Source organism: Copadichromis virginalis, linkage group LG6 (assembly GCF_057382275.1).
Source record: "Copadichromis virginalis isolate Kocher_CV1m ecotype Utaka linkage group LG6, C_Virginalis_male_GT1.1, whole genome shotgun sequence".
NCBI classification, from domain to species: domain Eukaryota; kingdom Metazoa; phylum Chordata; class Actinopteri; order Cichliformes; family Cichlidae; genus Copadichromis; species Copadichromis virginalis.
In genome coordinates this window covers 9,500,004-9,514,559 of record NC_140623.1, presented here as the reverse complement: position 1 = coordinate 9,514,559, position 14,556 = coordinate 9,500,004, and the positions used below count along the sequence as shown (strand labels likewise).

At 41.8% G+C, this 14,556-nt stretch overlaps 2 long non-coding RNA genes and 1 pseudogene across 2 annotated transcripts in view; 2 read left to right on the top strand and 1 right to left on the bottom strand.

Moving 5' to 3' along the window:
• Positions 1-2,080, top strand: part of LOC146707169 (uncharacterized) — a 76,106-nt gene extending 74,026 nt beyond the window's left edge. The window contains exon 2 of the long non-coding RNA XR_014920771.1: positions 1,955-2,080. This is a non-coding gene — a long non-coding RNA (uncharacterized LOC146707169). The remainder of the gene's footprint in view (positions 1-1,954) is intronic.
• LOC146707168 (ras-related C3 botulinum toxin substrate 2-like) lies at positions 237-4,818 on the bottom strand (annotated as a pseudogene).
• An 811-nt stretch (positions 4,819-5,629) lies between these two features.
• LOC146707167 (uncharacterized) lies at positions 5,630-8,842 on the top strand. The gene is made up of 3 exons (XR_014920772.1): positions 5,630-6,904; positions 8,086-8,262; positions 8,423-8,842. It is a non-coding gene; the product is annotated as an uncharacterized LOC146707167 (long non-coding RNA).
• Positions 8,843-14,556: the final 5,714 nt, after the last annotated feature.

Genomic DNA, 14,556 nt, shown 5'->3' with positions numbered 1-14,556 from the left:
AAAAAGCTGGTCAAACATTAAACTGCAAAACTGAAAGTGCTGTTTGAGTCTGAACATTTTCAACTCACCACCAGAAAAAGATGCTGTTCTCCACAATATGTAAATAAGGATAGAGTATAGGCGATATCAGCAGCTGTATCAAAATGAGAATTTTATATCCCCCATAGTTGAGTATAGGCATTCAATCCAAAAGGTCACATGTTGTGGAGAAATAATGTGAATCTTTTGTGCAATCAAATGTTTTATTTTTATTTTAATAGCACAACAAATAATACATTTGTTAATAAATCTTATTCAGACACAAGTTTGCTTGTTGCTTGCTTCCTCACAAACGACCATTTCTGCTCCTTACATTCATCACCCTGAAAACAGCACAGTGAACAAATCATACTGAAACACTGTGTTTATTTCAGTTACAAAAGTTATTTTTATTTTAGGTTTCATGAAACACATATATATTGTTGGCAGTACTTTAGATGAAGGCAGCATGCTGCTCTCAGACTTACACTTAAACTCAAAGGGTCTATAATCTCTAAACTGATATATTTTACAAAGAAATCCTGTCTGGGCAGCGTCTGGATTTGGACTGAAGAGCTCGTTGGCATTTCTAAAACAATAGCAAACCTGCACACCATACATTGTTTGGTTTTTTGTTTTGTTTAAAGTTGTAGATATACATTAGAGACATGGCAGATTTGCATATATTCTTCAGGGTCTGCAGTCCTTTTCTCTTCTTCTGTGCTCCTGTGAGAATCTAAAACAAAGGTCACATAAATCATGGGGTTAAATTGATGCCTGTGGGACAAAATTACTCCAACAATATTCAGGACAAATTTATTTTTCCTCTGCAAAAAAATGAAATTGAGTACAAAGCATGTGAAACTTTTCTGTCTTGTGTTGTGTTCATTTATGTCTTTTCTTTTCTCTTTAATGTTTCTGTCCATTATATGTGCAAGAACAAACTTCTGAATCACCTCTTAGTGATAAGTGTCTACAGTTTCCTTTCTCGTTTGGCTCTGGACGAAGGCAGTCGCACTTTTCTCCTCTCCCTCTTCCTTCTCTTTCCTGCTTGGCTTCTCAATGTCCTTGTCTAGTCTCGTCTACTTTTCTACTTTTGCCCTGGATGACTCTCACGGTCTGTTACAACCTAAAAGAGGAATTATGGATTTGAACAACTGGTCCCTGATTGCAAGTGACACCCTCTTCTCAACGAGAAGCCTGGGCTTGAGTAAGTCCGAGTGTCCTTTCCTGCCGGATACACAATGGACGGGTGGAGGAACTGGAGGGTCGTGTGCCTGGCGGGACTGTCAATCGAGGACATTGTAGACATCTACCTTTTCGGAACCATGATAACAGGGTTCTTGTTGTTCGGAGTTGGCTTGGCCCTGGCTTATCAAAGATAGCAGAATTGGCTTTTCAAAACCCCACAAGGCTGCCCGCTATGATGGAAATGATGGGACGGGTCGTGACTTCTCAAAATGGGCTCATTGAACGCAGCACGGATAAGATCTTGGAGAAGCTCACGGCAGTCTCTGCTCTCTGAGCACAAGATTGATAACATCTCAGAGAAGCTCTCCAACGGGAGACTGAGAGACCAGTGACGGACTGTTAGACCAACTGTGAAATTGACATGCAGTTGTTCGCACTAAAGGAAAACCACCATCATTTCATGCAGCTACCATATCGGTGTCAGCTGTGGTCTCAAGGCTGGAGCTGATATGTATGTATGTTCGGGGGGGGGGGGGGGGTCCAATTTCACTGCAGATGTAAACATTGCATGTGACAAATAAAAGGCTTGATTGAATAGCTTCAGACTTATGTTCAAAGAAAAGAAAAGAAGCCCTCAAACCTCTACTCTACTTTATGTGTTGATTTAATGAGCGAGTTCACTTTGTTTCTCTCTTCTCTCAAACGTCTAATCTCTCCTCCTCCTCTTCCTCTGTGTTTTATTCAGTCGTACCGTTTACAGCAGCGAGCAGGGCTTCTTCTTGACCTTGGCGGGCTGAGGGCAGAGGACGGCACGAATGGCCTCATCAAACACAGTCTTCAGACCACGCTGGGTCAAGGCTGAGCACTCCAGGTATTTGACTGCATCTATACATGCGAAGACACATATATGTTAATAAAAGAAGAGAAAGAACTACAAAGACAAAGTAAGAGAAGAAAGGTTTGCTGGTAGTGGAGAAGAATAAGTTCAACTTTCAAAGAACACTATAGTCAACTACAGCTACTATACTTTTACTGTGATGCCAGGAAATGAGGGGAATAACAAAAATTTGCAGAGGCAGTCAGGCTACAAAGTTCTCTAGCATCTTCATCTGCTAGTTTCATATCTTCACTGGTGAGGAGAGCTTCAAATCTTAAAGTGCTTTTCAAGCAAATAAAGTAAGAGTGACTGACCTATCTCCTTAGCCAGAGCTAGGCCCTGTGGATAGGTGATAGGCGCCAGCTTCTTGTCCTTCAGTTTCTCAATGGTATCCTTTTCATCCCTCAGATCCAGCTTAGTGCCAACCAGGATGATGGGCGTGGAGGGGCAGTGGTGACGGACCTCAGGGTACCACTGGCAGAATACAGAGTAAAGGAAAACTAAATAAGAGGCAAGAAAGGGGAACACGCAAAATCAAGGAACGTGTTAGAGGCAAAAAACAGAATCAAAGGTGGAGGGAGATGAAGCTCTGATGCCAGGTGTTACAGAAAGGTGGATGAAGGCATGAAAAACAAATGATATGCTGTAGCTATTAAAGATGAGAGAAATACATCATCCAACTTTCACCCACAGCATCAATCATTCATTCACATCAATTATTAGACCTGTTTAGGCTTTTTCTCCATTTTGTAATCCAAGTACCTATTTTTTTTCTCTATAATAAATTCCTGCTTTTGTTCCGTTTGTTCTTTTTTACATTTTGTTCCTCGGCAGCTGAGAGACAGGCCTCATAAAAAACAGCCAAAACTCACCTTAGCTCTGACGTTCTCATAGGATGCCGGGCTAACCAGGGAGAAGCAGATTAGGAAAACATCCTGGATGGAGAGACAAGGAGACAAAGAATTAGAATAGCTGCTGCAGTTTTAATTAGCTGACATGTTATACAAGTTCTGTCTCTGTAACTTTATGTCCATTAGTTACTGTGTGTGCCTGTGTGTGTATGTGTGATTCTGTACCGTCTGTGGCTAGGACAGTGGGCGGAGCCTGTCATAATCTTCCTGTCCAGCTGTATCCCAGAGGCCCAGGTTGACCGGCTTGCTGTCCACCATCACATTAGCTGAATATTTGTCGAATCTGTGGGGAGAGTAGAGAAGGTCAGCGATCAGCCAACAAGTCATAGGCAACCTTTCATTTCATTGGTTATTCATTCATTCAACAATCTTTCAATTCACTGATTGTTTAACCAGTGAAACTCCTGTAATGGAGAAAAAAACAGGACCATACTTGAAATACCACTGTTCACAAAAACATTAACCAACAACATTACTTTGGTTAGTTTGACACAAAAGCCATCCTAACCATGTCTAGTAAGAGAGAATAATACATAATAAGGCAGGGCTGCCCCCGTGTGGTCTCATAGTAGAATAACAGTTTAATTTCTCATTTTTAAAAACTTGAGAAATTTCATATTCATATTCAAATGTATTCAGGCTCAAATGAAACTGATAACACAAATGTTTGCAGACACAGATGTTTTTTTAAAGAAAGAAAGAGACTAGTGTACCAGATTAATCCTGTTTTATGGCCTGTCCGAGGTCTACCCCGCCCTTTGCCTAATGACAGCTGGGATGGGCTTCAGCCTCCTTAATGACCCAGTAGTTAAAAAGATGGATGGATTTCCTGAAATAGAAAAGTCACTGAAATAACGTAAACTGTCAAACATAGAACAACTATGACAAACAGTCAACACTATCTGAGATCCTGCTGGTGGTTAGGGAGGATATACGTGATTCTGTTTGTTGTTTAAACATATTTATAGAGTTAAGAGTTCAGATTGCTGGAAGAACAACATTCACGCAGTCTGATTGCTGTTTTTCTCCCAAAATGTAGAAACACCTGCTAACCATGGCACACTCTGCTTTTCCATTAGGTCTGTGCAAATACTACTTAAGTACACTCATCCTCCTGTGCCATTAGTGATATTAACAGAGTGTATTTTTTGACATATATAACATAGTTAGTATAGTTATTATACTAGCCGTAGCTGCCCCGCTTATTTTAGACATTCACAATAAAAAAGTAAGCGATAATATTTCAATATCAAACGTCATAATTAAGGTCAACATCTAAATAATGCTGTGTACAGACTCACACAGGTGTTAAATTACAGCATAAACTTACCTTAGACCTTCCTCCGTCATTCTCCTCCTAATTGTGCTCGGAGACACAGAAAACATATCGGCAATTACCCCGATGGTTATCCAGGACAGCACTAAAGTCCTGAGTGCTGCAGCCGGGATTTCAAGACGTGGACGACCAACATTTGAAGACTGTTCTTCCTCGGCGTATTCCAAACGAACACGGTGCTGAATTGATCTTAAACTTTCGACAATGCTGTCATCGATGCTAACATCTTGAAGAGCAATTATCATCCCAAGCATTTCAGAAACATCATCTAAACGACTCAAAACAGTATCTACAGGTAAATGTATCTACCCTCTCTATCTGATCTGCTAAAATGAGCAGAATTGACTGAAGTTCACACCAGTCCGCCATCCTCCCTGACCTTTGACCTAGCACGTTTTTGCTACCTGTGGCAGCCGTCCGCGGAGCAGGTATCCAGGAAAACTAGTCGATAGTAAACGATCAGCCAATAGGCGCAAAAGTCAAGCCCACTTGTTGTGTGCCCACCTTATTACTAAATTAGGCAGATCACTCTGAATTGAATCAGGACATAAAGCACGGTCTTTATGTTGCTTTATTGAACACTGTCCATCTTACAACTAGCCACTTAACGGGGCTTCCTTCGGACAACCACATCCGGTTCAAAGGTCATCACATTAAGACAGCCATATCAATACATGACACCCCCCTTTTCCTTAGATTCAAACTTTAGTTGTAATAACTTTGATGTCTTTTTTTCCCCCAACATTGAACATTCTTCTTGTCTTACTTTCTAACAATTATATAATCTAAATGTCTCACCACACATGTACCTTTCTTTTTTCAATATATACATGTCGAAATACACATATGAACTTGAAACTTGCCAAATGTAAGTTACCTCTTCACCTTAACATATTATAGTTCATTTCACCACAAAATCACGAAACCTCTCGGGTATCTTTTTAGCCCTCTGTGATCTACTTGGTCTCTCTGGCCCCTGGGAGCCCTCTTGTGGTGTTGGAGTGAAGGTGTCAGTCTTTGTGGGTGTTTCACCTTCCTCCCTTTCAGGTATTGTGTCATAGTGTCCTTCTCTGGTCTCATTTGTCTCGTATTTCTTCACATGTGTGGTATTCCGGTGATAGCGAGCTCCTGTTGGTGATTCAATAATGACTTGGTTTCCAGTTCTGCTTACAACTTTGTGTGGTGTTGCGTTGAATGGTGTTGTAAACTTGTCCACTTTGTCTTGTTGAACCAGCACTGTGTCTTCCTATTTTTATTTCTTTTTTATTTTTATTTTATTTATTTTTATTTTTATTTTATTTTTCTGAAATTACACACGTTACTAACGTGTGTAATTTCAGAAAAATAGCTCTACCATTGACCAATCTCACCTGTCCTAAGGTTATTTTTCTCACCTCCTATCACTTCCTGTTCCAACACATGGTTGTGTTTTTGTGTAGCTTATCTGGATAGCCGAAATAACTAAAAACTTATAGATAACTTCTTATTTCATAGTTTAATCTTCACTTGCTTCATCCGAAGCACACTCTCTTGTATTCACTCCCTGTATTTTTAGGAATTTGCTACCTTAGCTTAGCTAAGCCAAATAACACAGACCAATTAGTTAAACTACATGAATGTCTCAAAGCCATAAAGACCTGGATGACCTCTAATTTCTGCTTTTAAATTCAGATAAAACTGAGGTTATTGTACTCGGCCCTTAAAATCTTAGAAATATGGCATCTAACCAGATTCTTACTCTGGATGGCGTTACCTTGGCCTCCAATAACACTGTGAGGAACCTTGGAGTGATTTTTGACGAGGACATGTCCTTCAATGCACATATTAAACAACTATGTAAGACTGCTTTCCTCGATTTGAGCAACATCTCTAAAATTAGAAATATCCTGTCTCAGAGTGAAGCTGCAGTTATTACTTCCAGGTTGGACTACTGTAATTCATTATTATCAGGATGTCCTAAAAACTCCCTGAAAAGCCTTGTAGTACCATATCACCCTATTAGAGCACTTCACTCTCACACTGCAGGCTTACTTGTTGTTCCTAGAGTATTTAGAAGTAGAATACGAGGGACAGCCTTCAATTTTCAGGCCCCTCTTCTGTGGAACCAGCTTCCTGTTTGGACAGACACTATCTCTACTTTTAAGATTAGGCTTAAAACTTTCCAAAATATATAATTAGGGCTGGACCAGGTGACCCTGAATCCTTCCTTAGTTATGCTGCAATGCGGTGGGCTGCTGGGGGATTCCCATGATGCACTGAGTATTTCTTCTTCAGTCACCTTTCTCACTCACTATGTGTTAATAGACCTCTCTGCACTGAATCATACTTGTTATTAATCTGTCTCTCTTCCACAGCATGTCTTTATCCTGTCTTCCTTCTCTCACCCCAACCGGTCCCAGCAGATGGCCCCGCCCCTCCCTGAGCCTGGTTCTGCTGGAGGTTTCTTCCTGTTAAAAGGGAGTTTTTCCTTCCCACTGTCGCCAAAGTGTTTGCTCAACAGAAAGGCAGTTGTTAGAGGGTGAATGGCAGGAACACTGTGTCTGCTGCCTCTTCTCTTGCCTCTGTGTATCAGTGAGTATTCAACAACAGTTTCTATATTTAACTGCAGGTTCTTACTGCATAATTCTGTCTGTATAATATGAAAATGATTCAATGCATCGAGTTATGCCAAACCTCACAGAAACTGTGCACGGTGGGTATTCTGAATTGCTGCTCGGCACATATATGCAGACCACAGTCAGAGCCTTACCCTCTGCAGCTTGAAGTCACACAGAGGTAACCCACTCGCTCTCTGTCAGCACGCAGTCGCAGACTCGTGAGCGAGGTTTTTTTTTTCTTTTGTTTTGCTCTTCTACTCTTAAGAGCTCCATTAGCCACACAGAGGGCACAATATGTTCTGCATTGCTTCTCAAAGTTAGCATTGGTTAGTGATCATGAGCTGTTTTAGGTTTATAAATCATTGGTTTACACCACATTCCTCTGAATTAATGTCACAAATTGACAAACTGACAGTGAGATACAGTGAAGTGTGTAGAACATGTAATTCAAATCAGAGCACGAGCAGAACAAGAACATGAAGCTGAGATCAAACTTCATTTGCTTCCATCTATAAGGTGCAGGTCACTGAGGTCTTCTGACAGAAACCTGCTGGTGGTTCCTCGTTCTAGGCTGAAAACCAAAAGAGACTAAGTGTGTCTTCAAGGCTGTTGGCTGATAATCTATGGAATGCACTAATATTACATTTGATCTCTGCGGTCTGAACATTTGAAAGAGCAGCTCTACTTATTTGTACAGGCTTAATTTTAGGTAGTGGATATTATTATTGTCTTTTAATGTTTGTATTTATTTTTATTGATTATTATTGTGAAGCACTTTCTCTATAGAAATATTTTACCTTCATTTCCCTTCTGTAACTTTATGAAAGCCAAAAGCAAAAAGAGACGATAAGTAACTTTGCATAAATGTGTGGAGCTTTGCAGCTTTGCAGTTCATAAAGCTTCATAATGACACTATGTGACTATGCAGTGTCCAATATTCAAACTGAAATGCAGTCATTAGAGAGTGAATGGCAGCAACACTATGTGTGGTGCCCTTTTCTCTTTTCTCTGTATCACCGAGTGCTCAGCTACAGTATCTATATTTAATGGCTCTGGTCCTCACTGTGTGTTTCTGCCTTACTTCTGAGAGCAGATATTTTACAGGTACAAAGAAAAACTGGCAGTGACCTGGTGGGCGGGGGATTCCTCTTTCAGGTGTGACGGCGAACACAGAGGTCGCTCTGCAAAAGAGAGTCATTGGAGGTGATGAATGTGAGCGACAGTATCATGTACAGCTCAGAGCAGTTTATCCACATGGACCTTCCAGCTTGTGTGGAGGCTCTTTGATCAGCGACCGCTGGATTCTGCAGCTCACCGTCTGAAGCCAGGAGGGTGAGGAGACCAGAGCAGCAACTAAAACTTGTTAACCCAAGGAATGTCTAGTAGCCATGTTTTTGCTATTCAGTAAAAAGTAAAATACATTCAGACAAGATGAGAAATAAAATATGGTGACCATCAGTAATCATGTTTTATGTTTGCTGTGCACATGCAGGACCATGTTTGCAAATCTAAGTGTGCATCAAGGGGGTCCGGAACAAGAAGTGCAGATAACAGCAGAAGCTGAGATCTATACAGACAAAGACACCAGCACAGGCAGAGTTCATGACATCATGCTGCTGCAGCTACTAGCAGCTCTGATATCCAACCTATAAAACTACCTGACTGTGAGTTGTGGATGTTTCTGCTTCAGGTTCATGTGTTCTGACAGATACTGATACGTCGTGCTAACTTCAGTTTTAGATTCAAATGATACTTTGATGTTCCTGTGGCTCAAAGTTTCTTGCTTTGAAGTTTTTTTTCTTAAAGTTTCTTCTTGACCTGAGCTCTGTGCTGTGAAGTGAGTTCAGCATATGTAGAATATATTTCCTTTATCTTATCCCAACAGTGGGAATCAGGATAAGTACTCACAGGAAGCTGCTTATCAATTCAAAGCCCTGGTTATCAAGTTAACCAGGGCTTTCAATCCTAATGGATGTGGATAAACTATACTGGCAATGCAGGTTTTAAAAAGGAAGATAAAACTATAATATTAGAAAAATATGAAGGGTTTAAATGCATAATACAGACTGAAAGTAACAGCTGCTGCAGAAAAACAAAACCAGTGTTGTGTGTGTGTGTGTGTGTGTGTGTGTGTGTGTGTGTGTGTGTGTGTGTGTGTGTGTGTGTGTGTGTGTGTGTGTGTGTGAGTGGAAAATTGCTTAGTAGTAAAAGCACTATATGAATGTGCAAGAACTTCAGATGCTTTGTTCAATAAGACTATCAGGAGAGACTATGCGCTTACCTGCTGCTCCTTGGCAGGTAGCTCTATGCCCTCCTGGGTTTTAATTGCACCTTAGAACACACATGCATCAACACTACAATGAGCGGGTGGAGGGAGGTTTGGAGTCTTCTCCCACCCCCGTTCTCTGCGGCCTGCTGGAGCGGGAGGGCTAGGAGAAGTTGGCCGTCCGACTGCGGTCTGGGGTGTGGGGCCTCCCTGCTGCTACGGAGTCGGGGTGGTCTGCCTCTCCCCACCGCAGGGAAAAGGGTAACACCACCTGGGTCTGGGTGCAATTCCCCCCTCCAGGGGCAAGGGTACCTAGACCCGGTTTGTAGAGTACGCTTGGGGAGTGTGATCGTGTGTACAGCGTCTCTTTATGTCTGTCTCCACGTTGGTTGAGTGTGGAGTAAGTGCACATGAGAGCATGAGGGTGGGAATGGATGTTTGTGTCTGTGTGTGCCTGTATGTCTGTGTCTATATGTCAGGTTGGGTATCAGACGCCACCTCTCTGGGGACACCTCAGGCCCTCCAAGATTTGGAGGCCTATCTCCACCCACCACCACTTCCCCTGCCGGTGGCGGACTCCCTCAGGTGTCGGTGCGTTGGTGGTTCTTTGTGTCTGGGGGTGGGTGTCCAGGTACACACCGGCTCACTCCTTGGTGGCCGCTTATCGGGGCCTGGAGCCTGGGGCTCGCTCGGGCCCCTTCGGAGGTGGGGTGCCCCCGGCCTCTCGGCCTGGGGCTCGGTCACTCAGGCGCAGCTGGGGGCCGGCGGAGCTCATGGGCGCGTCACTGCAACTCCCCCTGGCTTCTGCTCCGCGGCTGCTGAGTGAACCCTCATCTGGGACTCTCCTCAGCTCTTACTGGGACAGTGGCGCGGCTGCCCCTCTGTTGGTCTTCCATGGTCTCTTGTGTTCTGGGGGCCTCTGGATGTCTGGAGTTTTGACCTCCTCCATACCCGCTTCACACCCTGGAGGACGGGGCTGTGGCCCCCCCACACTCCCTAGCAGATCGTTACATGGAGAAACCTTTGGAATACAAGCGCGCTGATCCACACAGGTATGCACACGGGTGTTCACTGCTCGTAGACCCAAATTACACCTTTCTTGGCCGCTACTTCGAAGCACATCTGTCCTGCGTGCTGCACAACAACATTGAATATTTAGTATTTACTGCTGTTTACACTTAGCTAGATTAATGCGATGGTGTTGTGTTTAGTATGTTGCTTTGTTTTTTTTGCTTGTTTTCTATTTTTCTCTCAACAGGTGATCCAGGAGATTTTTTTTCTCCCCCCCCCTTTCTCACTGTCCCTCTCCCCTTCTGTTTCTCCTTTCCTTCCTCTTTCTTTCTTCCTTTCCTATCCCTCACTCATGTCTGTCCCGTCTGTAAAATCTGAAAATAAAATATAATAAATAATAAAAACAAAGATCGACCAAATGGACCAATACGGCAATGCCACGATGATCCATTTGGCAAAGTAAATCCATTGGGTATCCTTGTTGGTCTTCAGACAACAATTCTGATGGCTAAAGAACCAAATGGGACAGGCAAAAAAAAAAAAAAAAAAAAAGACAGCAAAAATCCTGACTGACATCACGACCTATCATTACACAGGAGAATCTGATGGATGGATAATTAAGTATTTCATTTAATTAATGTTTGAAAGACAGTTTCAGCTTTTATTCTGTCAGCTGCAAACTTTCTGCTGTTTATTAGTTTAAGAGAAAATAAAACTTAATATAACAACAGAATTTAAACATAGGCTGCAAACTGAAAAATGTCTACGAAAAAATGCTATTGAAGAATTTTAGCCCCTCCCACTGTCCATGTAGTACAGTAGGAGGGTCTAAAGTTGAAAGTTTCAAGGGATCTTCCAGGAATGGTGATGCTGCTTTTCTGGACAAATGATCTCTAAGCTTGAACTTAACCAGAGGGATATAGTACAAAGAAAATTCAACAAGGCTTGGCTTACTTTGCGTTAGCTGGCTTGAGAAAACGTAAAACACCAGTCAGTGTCACGCCGCCGGGTATATCAACTTCTCTTTTAAGCTGTGCTTTCTGCTTCACGCTCCGTGCCCACGCATGTAACAAGGGCTGCTACAAGGCCCTTTAAAACAGGAAGTAGCATGTGCTGCAGTGAGCTTGAATGGTGTCCCAATGCGCTGAGCAAGCACAGTGCAAGCATGCTAGCCAGGTGTGGTGCGTGATGATAAAGTGGTGACTAAAACTCTATAAAGGACATAACTAATATAACAGCAGGTCAGGGTTACTCTTACAATTTTCTCTGGTAAGAAGTCAAAATCCTTCATATAGAACTCTGAAGTTACCTGGAGAGATGAGATCCTGCTTCATAGTACAGGCCTCAGGGCAACATTTCAAAGTTAACGTGCAAAACAATCAATATATGTATTTGTATGTAACTGACAAAAAAAAGGAGAGAAAAGCGTCCAAACACTTCTTGTGTCATTCCAGAGTTGAGGTCGCAGGTTATGGTGCCACCACTGGACTAGCTAATGAGAAAAGGAGTAAGATGATTTTTAACAAATTTGTTGTATTAAGAAAAAAGAAAACAAACCATCCAAACTGTTACTTTATTAGTAAAGAGATGTTGCAGATATTTGTACTGAAATTGTATTTTTCTTCATTTCTAATGTGTTCAAAGCAAAAACAAGCTTTTCCTGTGAGCTCAGACCATTTTATTTCTTTCTGCATTTCTGCATAAAATACAAATCTGCATCATTTTTTAAAAAGTGCTTTAAGCTGAACTAATTGTCCCTTTATTTCTAGAACCTGGTGAATCACCCTCTCTTCACTGTGCAGAGACTGAGGTTGTCAGCTGTACAGAGCTCAATGATATTTTACAGAAATAATTCCCCGAGGTCCACCGAGTCAGGAGCTATCAGCACTGGTTCTGTGGACAAAGTCCTGGGAAAGATATATGTCGAGTGAGTTTGCATGATCCCTCAGCTCACAGCTGCATTTATTAAACATTCAAAATACAGAAAGATTTTATAAAACTGGGAAACTGTATTTCTGTCTTGCAGGGAGACTCTGGTGGAGGAGTGGTTCATAATGGCAGGATTTATGGTGTCTCTTCTTTTGTGGGAGATCCAGACTTTGTATGCAGAGCACCGGCTGCCTTCATGGACCTCTGTGATCCTGAGTATGCAGATTGGATCAGGAAAACTATCAACCCATAAAAAGCTGTGAGGTGTGGATAACTGTAAACAAGCTGAAATAAATAATCTTTTAGAGTTTAGCTTTGGTTTCTTTTATTCTCTTTGATATAAGCAGTAGAGGATTTCAGAATTTCTGTTTTATTTGCCAAAAGACGTTTTTTCAGCTGCACCCACACACAGTTTCTTTAGATAACTTCAACTGCAGAAAGTAAAAACTCAGCATTAAGTTTCAAATGCAGTTTTAAAGATAATGATAATATGGTGGCCCTGAAGAAAACACCCGTCAATAGAAAAAGCTGCAAAATCCTGCAAAATGTAACAGAAGTTGAATAAAACACAACGGAAATAGAAAAAAATGCAACAAGGCTGAAAAACTGAACAAACAAACAAAAAACAAACACAAATTACAACAGAAATAATAACAACGATATAAAAAAAAAAAAAAGTAGAAAAAAAACATTCTCATCCTAAAACTTGGTGACAAAGTGGAACATGGTAAGGAAACACTCACTTAAGTGCTGTCATTACTCAAAGGTTCCTGATAATCATGCATGAAGTGATTTCTGGAGGGGAATGAAACTTTACTGAACTGCTCCCTGTGACATTTTGACCTGTCAAACGCAGGCGTAACTCCTGTTATTCATTGTTGTATTGCAGGTCTGCTGTGCACGACGTCTGTGAATCTGAGTAATTTGGTACAGATGAAGGAATAAGACTGCTCAGATGCTTTGGGTGTCACGTAATGATCCCTCAGGTTTGGGTGTCTTTGGTGCCCTTTGATTTCAATCTACCTGCACATTGAACAGAAATCCTGCCATGACAGAACACACTAATGCCTTTTCAAGGGAGAACCGATCCTAATCTGAGCTGTCAGCCCCAAGTTCTCTGCAGTCATCAAATCAAGCATAATCTGGTTTGAACAGGCTCCCTGCCTCACTGCAAAAGCCTTTTTACCAGCTGCTGTTTGACAAACTGCAAAGCCTCTGAAGAGACTTTAGAAAGGGGGAAAAAGGATACGACGAAAAAGCTGAACAAAAAGCTATCCATGCACTGTTTAACATTTCACTTGGAGCTTATTGACTGTATTCTATCTGTGGATTGCATTATAGCTTCTCTGAGAGCTTTGCTCCCTGAAGATTTTATGATCTGTGAACGCTGAGTCTCTCTTGTGGCTGTAAACCAGTCTGCTCAGCATGGCACTGCATGGCAGAGTTTCTCTCCATTTTTTTGAATCACCTTTGCTCAGTTGTGCTCCTAACTGATCTCCTGAGTTTGGCTGTATTCCTGGACTTTGCCCTTTAGTTACTCTTCAGTCTCTTTGACACACAGGCTGCCAAATTTGAAATAACATTTTTAGTTTTGGAAAAAGAAGAGCGTGTCTAGCAAATTCTTGCACATCCTTGTTCTTAAATAGCACTTTTCTACTCAAGCACTCAAAGTACTTTATACACCTCATTCACCCATTCATACAAGCACTTTTCTGTACCTAAGTTCTTTCTATCTAACATTCATACTCTGATGGACACATGAAAGAGCAGTTTGGGGTTCAGTATCGTGTCCAAGGATACTTTGAGATACAGATCAGATTAGGCTGCGATCGAACCTCCAACCTTCTGATCGGTACTAATTGGACGTTTGCTGCTGCACATGTAGCATCACAGCTTAGAAGATGGTGGTGTGGAAATGTGTTTCCCATTAACAATTGACTAAGAAACTCTTAGTCAAGGGTTAACGTCACTAATGTCAGTATTTTCACTGATCTTCATTAGATTAGATCAACATTGTGCCTTAAACCTGAGCTGTACAGGAAAATAGATTTCTGATACACATGTACATAAACAAATAAAGAGAGATGTTTCCCACCTGCTGAGAAGACAACAAATGCATAACCTGATTACCACCATTAATCTCACATCCTCTGATTTCTGGCACCTATAAGTGAGATTGAGTTCACTGTCCTGCTGTCTTGGCCTTTAGGAGAACACAGTGAGACAGATGAAGCTTGCACCAGATGGTGGAAACACATTGATCGTGGTCTTAGACACAGCATCCACACTCTGTACATGATAGTGTGTGTATGGTGCTGTTTGCAGGAACTTGATGAGGCTTTGCTTAAGTGGAAATCCACTGATGTTCAAGCCCCAGGGAAGTGGGCGGGGGGATAGGACCTCTGGGGCCCTCTTCCTGA